We start from the raw sequence: 18,883 nt of genomic DNA, 5'->3' as shown, positions 1-18,883 counted from the left end.
GGGACCCGACGTGAGCCGCGTGGCTTCCCTTTCCATATAGGCTTATAATGAGAGTGTCGGCAGGCTTAACAGAGAAGCAGAGGTGCTGCTGGAACTGCAGCCTTGCCTCTGGGAAGGGACTCATGAGTTCAAAGATCATTGCAGCGGTGTTAAAACTTTATGTTGTTACAAATGGCTACCACGCAAATTCCCCCTTAAAATTTCTCTTTCTCAAGAAAACAACTTCTATTAATGAGAGATGACGAGTACCCTGATGGGTGGTTCTATTGCTATTCCAAGTATTCTGCAAAGTAACAAAGGCTTTGTGTCACCATCTTGCTCATGGCTGCACTCACATACCAGAGTTTCACGAGAGCTTCACACACACACACACACACACACACACACACACACACACACACACACGCTCACACAAAGAAGGAGGCTCCCCTGAGATTTAAAAGGGATATTGACTCTGTAATGAGCACAGAAAATTGGGTTGCGAGGGAATATAATTCCTTCTAATCTAGAGCAAATCTGGAGAGAATTTCTTTTTCTTGAAACTTATTTGACAATAACTGTGGAAGCGAGCAAAAAAAAAAAAAAGGAAAGGAAAAAACCTTCTGCAGACAGGCCTGCCAGTCATGGAGCACAGCTGAGACCCTGCAAAGGCAGTAGGGGTCTTGTTCCTCCTTCCTGCAGCACTGCATCCTTTCCTGGAATTCTGTCCCTGACATCTAATAAGCAGTAGTCTTGGTGGAGTGCACTAATGAACGAATGCTGCAGGTGGAGCTAGATGACAGTTATAGGCTCACACAGAAGCCCTGACCTGATACACAGAACTCTGACCACAGTGTAGGTGCTGAAGCATTCTGACTCGGAAGTGAGAAATCTGACAGCTACTTGGTGTTCTACTCCTTGTGTGGGAAGCCCCAGAGTGTTCTCCCCACTGTACCTTGCTGTGTGCTGTTATGGAACAAACTGAATTTCAGTGGAATTAAAAACTCTTCTTGATACCATGTCAGTCGTATCTATTCAGACTTCTCCCCACTCACATCCTTCCAAATTTTCCATTCTGGGCTGTCGCCAGGTATAAGACATTGATGACTGTAATCTTTGGTACACAGTACACATGTAATCCATCACATTGACTATCTATAAAACGTCTATCATGTGCCAGGGACTATGCTCAGATCTTTAGAGAGATTATTTTGTTTTTACAATTACCTTATAAGGTAAGACGCTATTTTTTCCTGTTTTGCAGCTGGGTAAACTGAAGTTCAGAGGTGTTTAATCTACTCAGTGTCACCTCTGTGGCATAAAGTAAGCAGAGAGTATAGATTTTTATTTTATATGTAGGTGACAAAACAGGGTTCAAAGCACGAGTGACTTGGCCAAGTATGCTAAGCAAGTAAGCATGTAAGGCACACACACACACACACACACACACACACACACACACACACACAAGATACCCCAAGAGCTGCTCCTTCCATAGACAGATGCAGGTACTCAGCCCAGGAGGACACATCAGTTACTGAATACAGGGTACTTGGACAGTGCTCACTCCAAAGACCAAGTGTGCAGCCTCCCTCCTAGCATAGATTTTATTTTCTACCACTTACAGCCTCTAGACACATTTGAATCAAAGCTGATGTTAATTGGCAAAACACACACTATTAAATGGTTCAGGAAAACCAAACATTAGGAAATATCATTTACTTAAGTGATATTTGGTTGAAACATTTAGTGATGAGACAGCCAAGTAGCAGAACTGGTGGTCACAGGAAGCTGGATGAGCCTCCAGTCTGTGCAGAAACTGCAGATAAAGTTGGTTTCGACAGTTAGTTGTATCCTCTTTAGGTATAGCCACTAGGAAAAGGGAGATTTTCAGTATTCATAGTGAAAAAGAGCCTGCTTTTAAGGATTCTGGATAACAGTTCAGTTAGACACAGTGTTTGTCTTTCAAGAATTGGACCTTGAGTTTGAGCCCGAAATCTACATACACAGTAGGTATGGTGGTGTATACTTGCAACTCCAGTGCTAGGGACACTGAGTCAATCTATCAGTGAGTTCCAGACCTGAGAGAGACCTGTGTCAACATTCCAGGTTGATAGAGAAGAGGATGGAGGGAGGGTAAAGGGAAAATGCTAGGATACAAGTGATCTGTCAGGAGGAGTGTGAGAAGGGGCACTCTTTAGGAAAGGGGGAGAAGCAAATGCAGAAGAATGGTGGATAAAATAACATAAGAACATCTGAAAAAGTCACAAGTTAATGGCGCCAACTATTAATGAGAATAAAACAACAACAAAACCCCCACCCCTATAATATACACAAATCAAGTATAAAAATACACACTTAGAAGAATTTTAATGGAATCCTTTTCATCTGGGATGACAGAGCTCCCTCCAGGAGCCCAAACTACCCAGCAAAATCCCAACAGCAGAAACACAAAGCCCTCTTTTGAGTTGTTGCCCAGAGCCCTCAAAGCACACTGTCTATTGTTGCCACCTCTGGTACCCTCAGAGGCAGAAGGTAAGGTGCTATTGCTAAAGACACCATGACTTCAGAAATAGAAACCCCTGGGCTGGATCTAACCTGAATACCCTTTTCGTCAGATCTAGCTTTCATAGTACTAGAAAGCTCCAGGTAACCAACTGATCTCTATGGACTTAAGGCTCACTCGATAACGGACAAAACATGTCTAGTACTAAATACCTAGTCACCTACTCAATGCGAATGAAGGTATGGTTATTGAAGGGGTATCTACAACCACTCAGCCAGCACAATCCCTAACAAGAGTCTATAAACATTTGCCCTTATACCTACAGATAAGTATAGTCCTCATCCCTCAACAAGGAAACTTCTCTTTGCAACAGATGGTGACCACTACAGAAAACCACAATCAGCCAACATTCAGAGTTCTGGATCTCAGTCCCAGTGGATACACATACCCAATACGTAAGGCTCAGGGGACATTGTGGAAGAGGTTCCAGAAAGATTGTAAAAGCCTCTTAAGGAGAGGATCAGGGAGTTTGCTGTGAAATTTGTTTCTTACTAACGTCAGAAACTATATACATAAAGTTGCACCAACATGTCCATCCAAACATGAGCTAAACGAGGACAACAACAATGGACACGGCAGAGTGGGCAGAGGGAAAGCCTATGGCTTCAACCTTACATAAAGAGCTAGGCAACCAAGAGAGGCTGGGAGTGGGAGAGGTGGTCTTTCCCTGGGAAGAGAACATTAATTGCTTGTCCTGTATGACATCAGCCTTGTGTTACAGATTGAATGTGTTATATTTAAGAACACATGCATATATGCATTTATACTTCTATGCATGGGCCAACAATTAGTGAAAAGGAAAGATACCATAAATTTGGTCTCCGTGAGTACATGGGAAGACTTGGTGGGAGGAAAGGAAAAGGGAAATATAATTAAATTTAAATTATAATCTCTCTCTCTCTTTCTTTCTCTCTCTCTCTCTCCCTCCCTCTCTCTCTCTCTCTCTCTCTCTCTCTCTCTCTCTCTCTCTCTCTCTCTCTCTCACACACACACACACACAAAGGAAAAAAAAATCAAGGTGGACAGTTCTGAGGAATGACACAGAGTTTAGTCCCTGGCTGCCACATGCACATAAACACTCATGCCTGTGCATTTATACACATAAGTCACTTTGCACACATGTACTCTTGTGCACTCATGCACGCGCACACACACACACACACCCATATGCACATGCATACTCACATGCACACACAGAAACTTCTTTGACTTCTTTTTCTCAACATGCACACCAATTCCACTCATCTCCCCGTCTCCACTTATACCCAACCTCTACTTTGTAACAGAGGAAAAATTATCTCATGTGTTGCAGTATGACCCATAGTATTCTCTTTTGCCCACACTTCTTTGCTTGCAAATGTTCATTGTAATGACTCCTTGGGCTGGTACGAGGACTCTGGCTTCTGCTACTCTTATCAATACTGGAACCTCACTAAGACTCTTCTTGGATATCTTGTTGTTGCCCTGTGTCATGGAGATCCTGGAGTTTTGGATCTGTAAGACTGGCTCCTTCATGCACTCCAGCAATTCATCGAAGGGGTAGATGTTCATGTGGGCCAATTCAAAGCCATGGATGTGGGCCTGAGAGGTGTCAGAGATGGTCAGTCCACTGGCTCTCATGTTCTCAGAGCCCAGGGGCCATCTCACCTGCTACCTCCACAACCAGTTCTACCCTGCTGCCCAAGTGAAGTACAGAGCCTTCTCTCCTGAGTTGCAGCCAGTGTGGGACATGGCCAGTTCTCCCAGTTTCATAATCCTGGGGGCAGCTTTCCTGTCTGCAACAAATGGTGAGTGAGAGGAAAATGGTGTCTCTCCCTAACACCATCTAGCAGATAAGAGGCGGGGCCTCAGATCTGGCTCACCTGCAGCTCCCACATCCAGGGTCACTCTCCCCTCATAGGGGGTAAGAGGCCGGGTGGGGATGGCATCCCTCCCTCACCCATGCTGCTACAGGACCAGCTCACCCACATTCATGCCCCTGGGGTTAGCACAGCTGAACCCCTGCCATCAGGGTCAGATCAACTGTGCTGTCTAGGTGAGGTGCAGAGCCTGCATTCCTGCATGTTGCAGCAGGTGAGGGGCAAGGACAGCTCTCCTGCCCAGTATGAATGTGAGGGCAAAAGAGCAGGAAGGATATCTCGCCTTTGTCCATGCCACCACCATACAGCAGATAAGAGGCAGGGCCAGACTCTCATATTCATGTCCTTGGGGCTGGCTCACCGTAACCCCCACAAACTGGGTCAGCTCTACTGTGCTGACCAGGTAAGGTGCAGGCTCTGTTCTCCCCACTGCTGCAGCTGATGGATGACAGGGCCAATTCTCCTGCTCTCATGACCCCAGGGACAGGTATCCCACTGCCACAGGGGAGAAAGGTAATTCCATGCCACCACAAGTGACAAGTGCTAGGGTCAGATTACCCATGCTAGAATTCTTGGGCCCCCTCCCCCACAACTCCTACATTGTTCAGGGTAGGGTAGGGGAGCACTCTTCCTGAATACTGCAGCCGGCTAGGGGTGGGGTCAGCTCTCCTGCTCTTACAACTCTAGGGTCAGCTATCCCACAATGCTCAGGTGAGGAGTAGGGTCAGTTCTGCATAGCCCTCAGACACCAACATTTCCCTGGGTAGCAGGCCAGACCAGGAATGTTTGCCCGGACTTTGGTGGTAACAGAACCCTGCTGCTGCAGGGCCAAGGACCCAGACATGGCTCTTGGTGGAAGCATGGGCCAAGACCTCACCGTGATCCTAGGATGTTCCTCAATACCCCTGAATCAGTTCTGTCTCTCTTTGTTGTGCCACATCCTTTTTTTCTCATCCATTTCTCCACTACTAACTTGTCACTCTTAGTGGCTCCTTGGGTCTCTGAGTGTCTGCGGTCATCTACAGAGTGGTCTCAGGAGTGCTGCACCCAGTTTGTGCATTATGGCCCTGGGCAGGGGTCATCTGGAGCATGAGAACCTTCCCTGACCAGAGCCTGTGCTGGACTGGTGGTTATCTAAGGATGTCTCCCTGTCTGGGCCTCCTGGCTCTAGACTGGTAGTTGCCTTAGGTTCACTTTTTTTCAGGGAATATTAAGCTACTAATCATTCAGATGTCCATAGGTCAGAATACTGAGCATTGACATAGCCTCTCTTTTCTCTGCCACCTACTGACAGACAGGATGCACAGCCATACCTCCGACACCTCTGGGGCAGGTTGGACTTCTTATAAAATCTAAGATCTCACAGTATTCTAAACACTTCCTCCAATTTATCCACTTTCCCTCATGTCCCAGGAGTTTAATTTTGTGTGCATAAGAAAAGCTTGCTTCTCTGAAATATGTACTTTGGGTGAGAATCAATCATAACTGATATTTTGCTCCAGTAAATTGTTTCTGGAATGATTAAAGGCCTCGGAATTAACGACTTCTTCTGAAAGGATCCAGACCAAGGAAAATGTAGATGCACTGTGTTTGACAGAGCTCGGTTCTCTGGGGTCCAGCTTATCTAAGATCATACGTGTTTCCTTTGTGTCTGCACAGAAGCTTTGCAATTAGGACATGTTTATGTTCAATCTTTGTGCCTCCCCCGAATTATCTGCCTTTTCTCTGTTGTAACAAATCATTTTATAATTAGCTGAAGGAGGATGGAGAAATTATCGTATGGTCAGAGCAGCAATTATCTTGGTTAGATGTCACTGTTAGAATTTGCACATTAAAAAAAGATTTACTAAGGTCTTTACTTCTCAAAGACGCTTGAGATAAGCCCACAGAGGTGTTCATGTTGGCACACACGTGTCCCCATTCATCAGGTAAGTAGTCATCAGCTGTGACTGTTGTCTCAGGAGTATTTTAGTTCCTGAAAATGAGATTGTGAAGAATGCTAAGCTCCTGACTTTGTGAGGTTTATGTTTTGTGAGAAAGAAATCACAGAAAAAGTGATTCCCGCATCACACAACACACACGTATGATTCCAGGTACACTGGGACAGGCTCATCTTCCACACTGGTGGAGAGGTGCTTGTACTGTGTGCTGGTACATTGTAAGAGAAAGAGAAAATGCTAACCCACAGTTAGATGCTCTGCAGAGTTAGCCGCTCAGCGGCGTCCTGGATCTTCAGCCACCATTCTTTGAAGGATCAAGTGATCCAAGGAAAAAAGGCAGTGAACGCACTGCCTCTCATGTTTACCTGGCGGACTTGGCTTAGTCTGACTGTTCACAGTTAGGATAATGTGTTGAGCTGTACCCTGCCTATGTGTCTTTCTCCTCTCCATTTCCACTGGCCTGGGAAAGGGGAGGTAGTGTTTCATCTACCTGAGCCTCACTATGACCATTCCTCAGAGGAAATGGTAGAGTCAGAGAGGCCTCTGAAATACCTTCTGCTTGTAATGGGCATTACTCACAAGACTCATCACCCTGGCACCTCACTGATCTCTCAGCATGTCTGTCGCTTCCTGCCTTTCAGCCCCGCATTCCCTCCAGAGCTCTGACCAGAGCTGAAGCCTGTCTTTTCGGTAGGCTTGAAAAACACTGAGCTAGGACAGGTTTGCTTTCTGCTGTCTCTCTGCACAGACAAGCATATTGTCCAAAGACAGACACCATGACTTAGGTCAGTTTGGAAAAGTTTCCCTGACCTCTGCTGGGTGGCCTGGAGCCATTCCCCACAGCCCTTACTGAGCCCACATGTTGCTCCTTTGCTGTTTTTACTTGGTGCCTTTCTTCTCCTTATGGAGGACCAGAGAAAGTGTCTTAGGCACTGACTTCTCTAGCACAGTGATGGGATGATGGGATACTCTCCTCAAAAGTGCAGTTAAGAGGAACAGAGTTCTAAAGTCTCTGTGGTCATGCAGTCTGCCCTAGTCACCCTATGGTTTTGCCCGGGGACTTGGTTGTTTTTTTCTTAACTAAGCCAAGAGAACAGCTGTCCTTGGCAGGCCTAGCTTCCTGCATGCTGTGTCATGGCCCCATTGCTTCAAAAAGAACCCCAGGAGGCTGGGAGTGACACAAACCTGCCAGCCTGTCCTATTCCCATAGTTCCTTCTGGAATCTGCCCTTCCCCTCTTGGCTCACAGACCCTGACCACGATGGAGCCAAACTTCCCTACTCTGAACCTATTTCTGTTTGCATCCAGTCTTCAAAGAGACAGTTCAATGTCCAGTCTTGCACTGGCCAAGAACTGGATTTGCTTTCCACAATAGAAAGGGCATCAGTGATGGTGGGTTTATTTTGATTCATAGGACTATGGGAGGGGTTCATTTTGATTCATAGCACTATGAGATATGGCCCACGATAGAATGAGCTAGAGGCAGATGTGGGGTTTAAACTGGAAGCAGAGACCAGTGGAAAGTTCGTGCTCAGCACAGTAGTTCCTTTTTACTGAGCCTGGAACATTGTAGAATGATACCGGAAGCAGGGTCAGTTTCCCTACATGAATCAACTACTCTACATAACTCATTATAGACATGCGCAGAGGGTTATTCCCAAGGTAATTCTACATCCCACCAAGATGGCAAGATTAGCCATCACATTGGCCATAAGCTGTCTTGCCTTTTACCACCATAATACAATACCTCGCCACATACCCCAAAACAAGACCAACCCACCATAGGCTTCCAAATCGTAAGCCACATTAGCCTCTTTGTGATTGTCTCCAGTGTTTCTTGTTGTCATGGAAACCTGGCTGACATATGTACCAACCACATATGTTTAAAAATCATTATCATATTTTCATTTATCAAATGTGATCTTGGTACCTGTGTCTCTGTCTATTTTTCTGTCTATCTAGAATCACTTTAAACAGAATTATAGATGTCATATTATATAATGAAGCCTATCTGTACATTTGTCTGGAAACTAAAGCCCTGCTGTGTGACCAATTATAAACATTGCATCTAACACAACAAACGATTTTTTAATTTATAATACAAGTACATATTCTTTGTCCCTAAATTATATCTTACAGATGTTTCTAAAGCAGGGAAATCCTGTATTTTTAACAGATGCCATAAGCTTTTTGGTCTCTTGAACCTAGCCCAGTTTAAATGATATTCTTTGCATTGTGTCAGGTAGATAAGAAACTTGAATTATCATTTAGGCCTGCATGAATACATACAAATGCACAAACAAGATGGGACGGGCCTGACGGGAAAGAACAACAAAAGAAAGGAAAGGAATTCACAGAGTCATAATCTGAGGATCTTATTCTTTCAAACTAAGACCTTAAAAAGAGGTCCTAGAAAGATTAAATTGACCATAAAATAAAAATGCTAACTCTATGGCACACTCCTTGAGTAGTCCTGGGTGTTAAACCAGTTGTTAAGTAACACAGGCACACTGTGACTGCTTAAACATTAGTCTCTCTTCTTACGTTTCCCCCACCATTCAGGATTCAATTAGTTCAACTCAGTGGGTTCCTGCCAGACTCCTGCAACTCAAATGCAGGACCTCCTCTGATCAGTATGACTGCCCTGAGGGTGCTCTGAGTCCTAAGAGCAGGAGAATAGAAGCAACAATAGGAGAGAAATGTGGGTGACAGTATGAAAAGAGTTGGGAATAAACAGTACATAACTGAAAATAATCTTCAATATGTATAAAAAAGTATGAGGAATCTTAAAGTGCCTATTTATTAGTAGTTCTGAGCTTTATCTTTATTTCTTGGTTATTTGTAGTCTATCTATCTATCTATCTATCTATCTATCTATCTATCTATCTCTCTATCTATGCATACACACACACACACACACACACACACACACACACACACACAGTCAAAATAGCACCTGGAGATGTTTTCACACTCATACTGTTCTTCCATCATAGCAGAAAAATTGGATGTAGTTCACAGAAAAAAGATATAAAAACATGTGTGCGCGTGCTTGTATGTGTACATATGTGTATGTGCTATAAATTCAATTATTGTGCTAGGTATCTCATTTTGGTTATTCATCACCAAATCAGACATTTTAGACAGTTGTGTAGAAAAATGAAGAGTCTAGGGGAACAAAATTATTCTTTTCTTTACTAAATGTAATGTTGCCCAGGACAACACAAATGTGTGTGTGTGTGTGTGACATGTGAGGGTTAATGATAGATGTATCTGTACATGTGTGTGACATGTGGAGGTCAAGGTATATGTATCTATATATGCGTGTGATATGTGGAGGTCAATGATGGTTACACACACACACACATACATATATTCATACATACATCATACATACATACAAGTATGTGACATGTGGAGGTCAATGATGGGTGATTTGGAGACAGGGTTTCTCACCTTGCCTGGCTAGCAGACTTCAGGATTCCATGTATGTCCATAACACTCCCTGTGCTGTGATATAAGCACCACCCTCCACTTTTTAACATGGGTGCTACTGACCATATCCATGTCCTTGCATGTTCACAGCAAACACTTTACCAGTCATCCTGGCCTATGATATCCTTCTCAAGAAGCTCACAGCTTCCATTCTGTACATTTCTCCTCCCCTTCTCCGTTCCTCTCCTTTTTCTCTTTGCCTCTCGTCACCTCTTTCTTTAGTAATTTTCTTAGAGCCTTATTTTTATTCAAAACGATATGTGGTTTGGGATGTTTCGCTGACATTCTCTCATGTAGAGTCTCTCCATGTTTCCATTTCATGTGCATGAAATGAGTGGCTCAGAGCGGGGAAACCCAGACCATGGAGAGAAAGCCCAGGCCCCATGTAAAGGTCAGTGCAGCAAGCACTTGTGCCATGGTGGAGAAGGGTGGCATTTCTGGACACACTTTTCACTTAGTATTCTGACCCTGCATCTGAGCTTGGCTTCAGTTGCTGTGTTCTTCCCAAGCTGAGTATATGGTGTTGCAACCTGGAGATGTCATTAGTCCATGACTTCTGTGACTAATTGTGTCTATGAAGAGGAATCTAAGGCCTATGTGTACACAAGACATAAACTACCAAAGGCAAATACTTTTTTAAAAAAAAAGATGCACTGTATCTTTAGCCTCCAAATCTTACTAATCCCATGTTATTTAATCCATGGATTAAACACGTTTAATCCACGTTTAAGCACAGTATTAGACGGACCTGTCATTTTCCTAATCTAAAAAAAAATTCTGAATTTTTATGGCAAAAGGATTTCCCACAAATGCTGACTTATTTCACAGAGGTCAACAATAAAAATCTGACAGTAATGAATACAGTCACTTAGTTCACCTGTAATGTATGCATCTGTAGATTTAAAAGACAACACAATCCCTCTACCATAGGTCAAGTGCTATGTAAATGCTAGGCTAGAAGGTAAACAACAGCACACAGGCAATAAGATAAACTACATGGGACAACCTAAAACATACACGCCTAACAGCAGCCAAGCAGGGCATTTTAATTTTTAAAAGGTGACCATAGCCATTTGTACATTATGTGGCAACATTCTTAATTACAGAATTATGGAGTATCTTGTCATTTGAGAGGCAGTGCCTTTGGGGTAACTGGGAAGAAGGGTCTACTTTCCCAAAGGAAAGGGCTATCCATAGGCTGACTGCCTGATGACTGAGCTATTGCAGGAGATGCTTTGTAAAGCAGTAGTCTGTCTAGGCATTTCCCCAAGCTGTGTCCTGCTCTGCCTTGTGACCCCATGGAGTCTCCACTGTGATGGATGTCTTCACCAAACACGGCTTCTTTGTTGCTGGACTTGCAGGGTTCTAGAGAAATGAGTCTCCCTCCAGAGATCACTCAGTCTTACCTACTCAGCTACAGTGAAAGCAACCAGATGGATATTGTGGTCACACCATCTTTAGAGAGAAAGCGCAGAAAAACAGACCTCGTACCAGGTGACTCAGAGAAGAATGGTATGAGCAGAGAGGTCCCATCCTAGCACCTCCCTCTGGAGACTGTGTGCTCAGAGCTTAGGCCAGGGGCTCTCAGGAGACTCTGGGTCAGAGCAGAGTTCAGAAGAACAAAGTAAAAGACATCTGTGTAACTTGAAAAATTGTAGTCAGTGGTAAGACACAAATAATTCAAGTTTCCTAAAGAAGAGAGGCCTTGGCGGCTGATTCCTCCTGTCCTCATCATTTCTGGATGCCGGTTGGGCGTGTCACAAGCTCTATAGTCAAATAATCTAGAGCGGCCTAGTGAGCATCTCTGTCTGCAGATACTATTATTCTTGGTACAACTCTTCTGAGTGTTTTCTAAGGCTGGTATTAATAACAGATGGAGAGATGTAACTCAGAGCTTTTACCTTTTTCTTCCTGAACATTTTGATGTTTGTGATGTGTTCAGTAGAGGCCACTTTAATGATTACCTCCTCAGCCTCCCTAACCTTACCTCTGTATTAATTTCATTGGCATTCCATTCTCTGATGCTGTCGGTTTTGACGTGTTCATGGGACAAAGGGTGTAGCTAATGGCCTTGGAGGTATTTGTTTGGGGTAAGATTCAAAGGAAAGCGAATGTAAGCAAATCACTCAAGAGGAAAGGGGTTGACTCTTTCTGCCATTCCCAGTCTGTTCTGTTATCTTTCCTGTCTGAGTAATGGTTTCTGAAGTCCAGACTCTGTGGTTTTGCCATTGACCAACGAGGACTAGAAGGAAGAAGAGTCAAGTGCAGACATGGAACACACAGGGAAAGACGCTTAGATGTGTCAGTGATTAAGAAAATACAAGAGATTAATAAGTGGAAAATTTGCCACATGCTCCAGATGGAAGTGAGAATGCTTGTGCATTTCACAAAACTTTCTCGTGGGGCTGAGGGGCAACATGCACGAGGAACTGGGTCAGATTCCTAGCACCAGGTATAAAACTGGGTATAGTGCTACTCATATATCATCCCAACACTGGGTGGATGGAAACTGAGTGCCTGGAGTCTTCTGGCCAACCAGACTAGCCAGTTGATGGGTTCTGGGTTTAGTGAGAGATCGTGACTCAAAAGAAAATGTGCAGGGCAAGAGTGAGAGACACCCAATGTTGACCTTTGACCTCCACATGCATATGCAGATATGAGCACCACACCTTTGCACATGTGTACATGCATACATATATTACACACACACACACACACACACACACACACACACACACACACACACACACACACACACACCATCCAGCTCAGACAAAGGGGAGGCAGTAGACAGACACCACTTTGCCAGCCTTGCCACAGTCTTGGCTTTCATGGCAGCATGAGACCCGTTCTGACCTAAGATAGATGGCTTGAGATAATTTAGCATGCGGCAAAATATTGTGAATAGGGTCTGGAGATAAGGCTCAGCCAATGGCGCTGGCTGTGTAAACCCAAGGACTTGAGTTCAACTCCTCGTAACCACACAGACATCTGGACATGGCAGTATGTTTCTATAAGCCTAGAATAGGGGAGGTGTGAATTTAAGGATACCTGGTGCTTGATGACAGTAATATTGCCATATTGGTGAGCTTCAGGCTCAGGAAGAGACCCTGAAGAAATAAGGTGGAGAGTGATAGAGGAAGTCACCTGATGTTGATCGCCGGCTTCCACATGCGTGTGTACATATGTGTTCATGAATCTGCATGAACACATGCACACAGAGACATGTACACATGCATAGATGATCCTATGCAATATGTACATGTACACATGCATATACAAAACTACAATAAACCCATCACATATATTTTAACATCTCTCTTCTAGAGTCGGGCTATATCTACAGACACCACCGGCTCTTACACAGCAGTAGCTTCTCTAAACAGCATTCCTGTGGCTCTATGCCTGACACTTCCCTGACACTATTCGTTGTCTAACAACCACAATGTATAGAGAATTGCATCATGGAAGTCTTAGGGGTTCAGTTTCCAAGCCTCACATTGTGCCCTGCGCATGTCTCAACTTTCAGAGAAGACAACAGCTTTTCAGGGATCGGGCCCAGTCTGGATTTGACTTCAGCTTTCTGTCGCTGTTGCAAAGGCATCTTGTATTCTGGGATATTTTTGACGTTTGAATCATGTGTCAAGATGTTGTTGATTCTAGTGATGGCAATGCTTCCCTCGTATGCAGAACAGATTGTTAAACATGCCCAGGCTGGGTGCTCTCTTCATTCTGCTCTTCCCGATTTTATTGTCACTTCAGAAATAAACCACAACACATAAAGGCGCCCTGAGAAGGCAGCTTTAAGAGCCCTGGGGTAGAGCTAAAAGCAGCTCCCTTGATTTTATGTTTGAGCCATCTGGTGCTTACATCAGCTACCCCTTGTTTTCAAATATATATTATTTGCGACTTTGTTGAGCTGAATAACATGAGCCCCTTTGGTACAGCAAATATTGTCAACGTACAGTGATTTAAATAAAAGAAGTAGCTAGTCATTTCATATGAGTCTGTGGATCTAAATAGACTGTATCTGCACCCACAGAGCTGGAGAGTGTGGACGCTGAATAGAAACATCTTAACCTCCATTCTCTAGAAACAAGACTGTCCACTGCGACTGAAGTTAGAGCTAGCATTGCTGGGTGTTTACTATATCCTGGGCCTTGATCTTAAACACTTCAAAGGTTGTATGTACTTCAGGTCTATATTATCATAAATTAGAAAGAAGGAATCCTAAAATTTCAGGAATTAACCAAGCACACATTTACTTACTTAGACATTGTCAGACCTAAACATTGATACACACACAGAGAGATACACTTGAGAGGCCAGGTAGGCAGTGTTGCTACCATATCCTGTGGAAGATACCAAGCTCTTTTTTTCTGGGAGAGTGACAGGGACCATGCCATGGCTCTTTCTGCCTCTGGATAGAAATTCCATGTGTCAGAACTGTTTAAAGTATTACTGGCCAGAAACATGTCACTGAATCTTGCCTAAAAATCTCCCCCAAATGAATTTTCAAGGCAATTGTCATCATTTGGATATGCAATTTGCCCCAAGGGCTCATGGGTTTGAACACTTGGTCCCAGCTGGGACTCTTCTTTCAGGACCTATGGAACATCAGGAGGAGATTTGTGCTGGCAGAAGTCGGTCACTTGGGGCGTCCTGATCTGCCCAGATGTGACCACTAATGAACAGAGCTCCAGACTCCACGATTTCCCAGCCACAGTGGATTTTATTCTTTTAAAACATGAACCAAAAATAAACCTCTCTTCTTTTAAGCTGCTTCTGTTGGGTAGTTGGTCAAAGCAAGAAGGGTAATTAAAAGCCCTGCTTAATTGGCAGGTGCTAGGAGTGTATTGACTTAACATAAAGCTGGTTGGAGAATCTAGGAGAGGACCTGAGTTCAGTCCCCAGTGCCCACATTAGGTCACTTCAGCTTCTGGGTATATGATGCCTTCTTCTGGGCTTGATGGGAATCTGCACACACATTCACAAACTCGTATGTGTGCATGAATACACACATAACACACACACACAATACACACAGACATACACAACACACATACTTAGAACACATATATACACAAGAGAACAAAACAACATGCAACATACACACATACAAACACCACACACATACAAACACCATACCATATATACACCATACAACACATACGTACATACACTACACACATACACACACCACATCATACACGCATGACACAACACACACAACACACACATACATACAGCATACACATATACACACTATACCATACATATACCACACACACACACACAACACATACAAATACATTCAATATACAAACATATATACAGCACACATGTACATACAGCACACACATACACATACCACACCATACACACACAACACCATACACACACCACATAACACACATACATACATAAGCAAACATATACACACATACACAAAACATGCATACATAGAATACTCATATACACACCTCATAACACACCACAACATACAACACATACATGCAACCACAAAACATACATAGAGCTTCCCATATACACATTACACATGTACACACACCACATGCACATATACACGCATACAGCACACACATACACATACCACACACATACCACATCGCAAAACACAGAGACCCTCATCATATACATATCATACATGTACCCATGTTCACACACCACACACACATACACATACATATAACACACACAAACATACCACACACACATATCATAACACATACAGACCCTCGTACACACATCACATACGTATACATGCACACATTTTGCACACACACACAAACACCACAACACACACACAGACCCCTTATACACACATCACACACATATATATACACACACACCAAACACACACATTACAACATACATGCAACACACACATATATACAGCACACACATATACAAACCACACACAACACCACACACAGATTTCCCCCACACATCACACATGTACACACACACCATACACATATACACACCACATCACACCACATACATACATATATACACACATTATATCATAAATACCACACACACACACAACACACAGACAGACCCGCCATACTTACATCACACATATATACACACACACCAAACACACACAACACAACATATACACAACACACATACATTTAGCACACACTCATTACACCATATATACTACACATACATAAACATATAGACACACACACCATGACAGACACAGATTCCCCCATATACACATCACACATACACACACATGCCATGACAGACACAGATCCCCCCATACACACATCACAATACACACATACACAGCAAACACACACAACACACACACATTCATACTGCACACACATACACAAACCACACACACCACAATTCACACAGATACCTCCCACACATCACACATACTCACACACACACACACACACACATACCACACCACATACCACATATATACAGCACACATATCACACCATACATACCACAAACACATACATATTAATAAACTAAATATTTAAAATAATTCCAAATCCATTGCCTTTCCCATCCCATGACTGGTTTGTTATTGTTTTATTGGTTATTTGTTATGCTCAGTCCACATCCTTTTGGTATCCACTCTCTTGCTTCCTCATCCTGCCCTTAAATAATCCTTCTTCTACATGTTTTCATGGGCAAATTGTGTACAGAATATGCACAGTAACATTGACTGCTGGGATGTGATGGACACAGGGTACTCTCTGTGCCTGAATAATGTGTTCTCCCAGAGTCCTTACATGCGGATTTCACAGTCCTCACCTGATAAGGACAAAATCCATTTGGCTACCCCAGGAAGGTTTAGCTCCCAAGGAACTTCTCAATTGTTTAGTGAACTTTCATTGACTGGATGCTGACCTTGTGCAGTGGACAGCAGGGTCCAGTGTCCGCCTGACTTTTGGTGTCCTCCACTGATACTATTCACCCCCTTTTTGAGGAAGAGTGTCTTACTGAGTCTGGATCTAAAACTCATCAGTTCACTTAGGTAGAGCTCAGGTAAATGACTTTGAAAGTTTTCCCCAAGCTTACTTTTAAAAACACATTTTGATAACAAAAGGATTTAGAGACCAGAAGGACCCATTTCCACACATGTATAGAACAGCAGAAAAAAAGTGTGTAAACTTTATCAGTTGTTTTCGTTCTTCCCACTTTAGAATACAGCACGCACCCCACAAAACTTTTGGCTGAGCCTTTATATATAGCCTGGCTGCTGATGCCTTCCTTCAATCCTCCACCTTGGCATCATTGCAAATGCACTGGTAGCAAGACTCCTAGCCAGTGCTGAAGAGAAGCTACCCACTCCAGTGACTTTCCCACATCTGGCCAATTTCCTCACAGTCTAGTGTTACCCGACCATCCTTGCTTACTTTCACCATGCATTCTATGAGGTCACCTTCACAAAACACCCCAGGTCCAGCTGCTTCCTTGATAATTCCCAACCATTTCTATGCTGCCCCATGTAAAGACCCATACATCTTGCTGTGCCCAGCAGCCACCCACTTCCACACTGAGGTCTTTACCATATTGCCTGAACGGAATCTGTTTCCATTGCTTCAGCAACTGCCAGCTCTGTTTTTCCCTTTGATGTGTACGTAAGCAAAAATGCATTTTGCTTTACAGCAAATTCTCAGGGGAATTTAGCATCGAAGCCCCCAAATATCTCCACACAGCAAGAATCACATTGTAAGAAGAGGCAGTTCTTTGCATGTGACCTGAATTTGGGATAGGCACTGGCCTTTCCATGCTTAGGTTTGTATAATATACACTTTATTTACTTAGTATATATGTTTTCCTGATGAGAGCTATGCCAGCCAGCTTAAACGACATGTGCTTACAATGTGACTTCACTCTTCCTTTTTCACCTATTATCAAAAAATTTTACTTACTTAATGTATACTTTCTAGAAATAAGATTATAGGAAACATTCTTTTCCATAGTATATATTTATTATCTTATGTTACCTTATAAACCAGAGTATGTTAACTTATAATTCTTACTTATTACTCTTCGAATGGCCAGTCTCTTCTCTATGTTGCTCTGTCTTTAGATAATAAGGCTATTTCAAGCATGTCTGAATGAATAATTAATCACCTAGCCTGGAATCTGTCTAGTACCAAAGTATTAATGCTTGAATTAATTTTCAGCTTATAACTGTTTTCATTTACACCTACTTCCTTGGCAGTTATTTAAGGCAATTTCATCTTTCCTGTCTGAGGCTTATATGTTAATGTATTTCATTTTAATGAACACTTTCAGAGCTGTAGAAGTAGGCCAGACGCTGCCAGAATGTGTCCTAAGCAAGGAACCTGACTTAAAGATAAACCCTTTAGATGAAAATTCTGAAAAGGAATGATACAATGGAGGTATTTTAAATTAATAGCTGAGACATTACTCATCTGAAATATATTGGTATCAGAGCTCCCATCTATTTCAAGGAATTAGACAGATGTGAGGATTTGTGTCTGTTTGTACCTGTGACTCTGATGGTATTCAAGAGCAGTATGGAGAAAAAAATAAAAAAATATTCTGACTTTCTGGTTTTTAAAACACCCTTTTAGTTGAACTCACAATTTATCTGAGTGTACAGTTACATCCAAGTGTCTTAATGTACTTAGCATAGTCAAAATAATTACACCTAATTAGTACAAAGACCTTTCCTGTAGTTAACAATCTTGCTTTTGCTAATTTTGAGTATCTTTCTCTTAGGATGTTTAAAAATAAGATTTAATAGAAAGTGAGGCTTGCAGAGAAGTCTGTTCTCCTGGACAAACCCGAGTCAGCATCCCACATGAAAATTCACTGTTTTAATTAATATTTCAAAGGATTCATTAAAAACATTTTTATTGTTTGGCTTTATTCTTTAAACCCTTAAAATATAGTAGGTACTAGGGAAATAAGAATGGATTATTATAGTATAAATGACTTAGTTAAATTTTAACCTTAAAAGAATTCCATTTTCAGAACTTAACTTTTTGAATATTGAAAAGTTGGGCATTAAAC

The 18,883-nt window shown here is 42.7% G+C and overlaps 1 protein-coding gene and 1 non-coding gene across 2 annotated transcripts in view; both read right to left on the bottom strand.

The window, feature by feature from the left end:
• Nucleotides 1-18,883, bottom strand: part of Negr1 (neuronal growth regulator 1) — a 736,493-nt gene that overhangs the window by 98,432 nt on the left and 619,178 nt on the right.
• On the bottom strand, nt 5,611-5,738 carry LOC120101315 (small nucleolar RNA SNORA17). Its single transcript, XR_015679425.1, has one exon. It is a non-coding gene; the product is annotated as a small nucleolar RNA SNORA17 (small nucleolar RNA).

This window comes from Rattus norvegicus, chromosome 2, assembly GCF_021556685.1.
Source record: "Rattus norvegicus strain SHRSP/BbbUtx chromosome 2, alternate assembly SHRSP_T2T, whole genome shotgun sequence".
Classification (NCBI taxonomy): Eukaryota; Metazoa; Chordata; class Mammalia; order Rodentia; family Muridae; genus Rattus; species Rattus norvegicus.
This window is presented reverse-complemented; position numbering and strand designations above follow the sequence as displayed.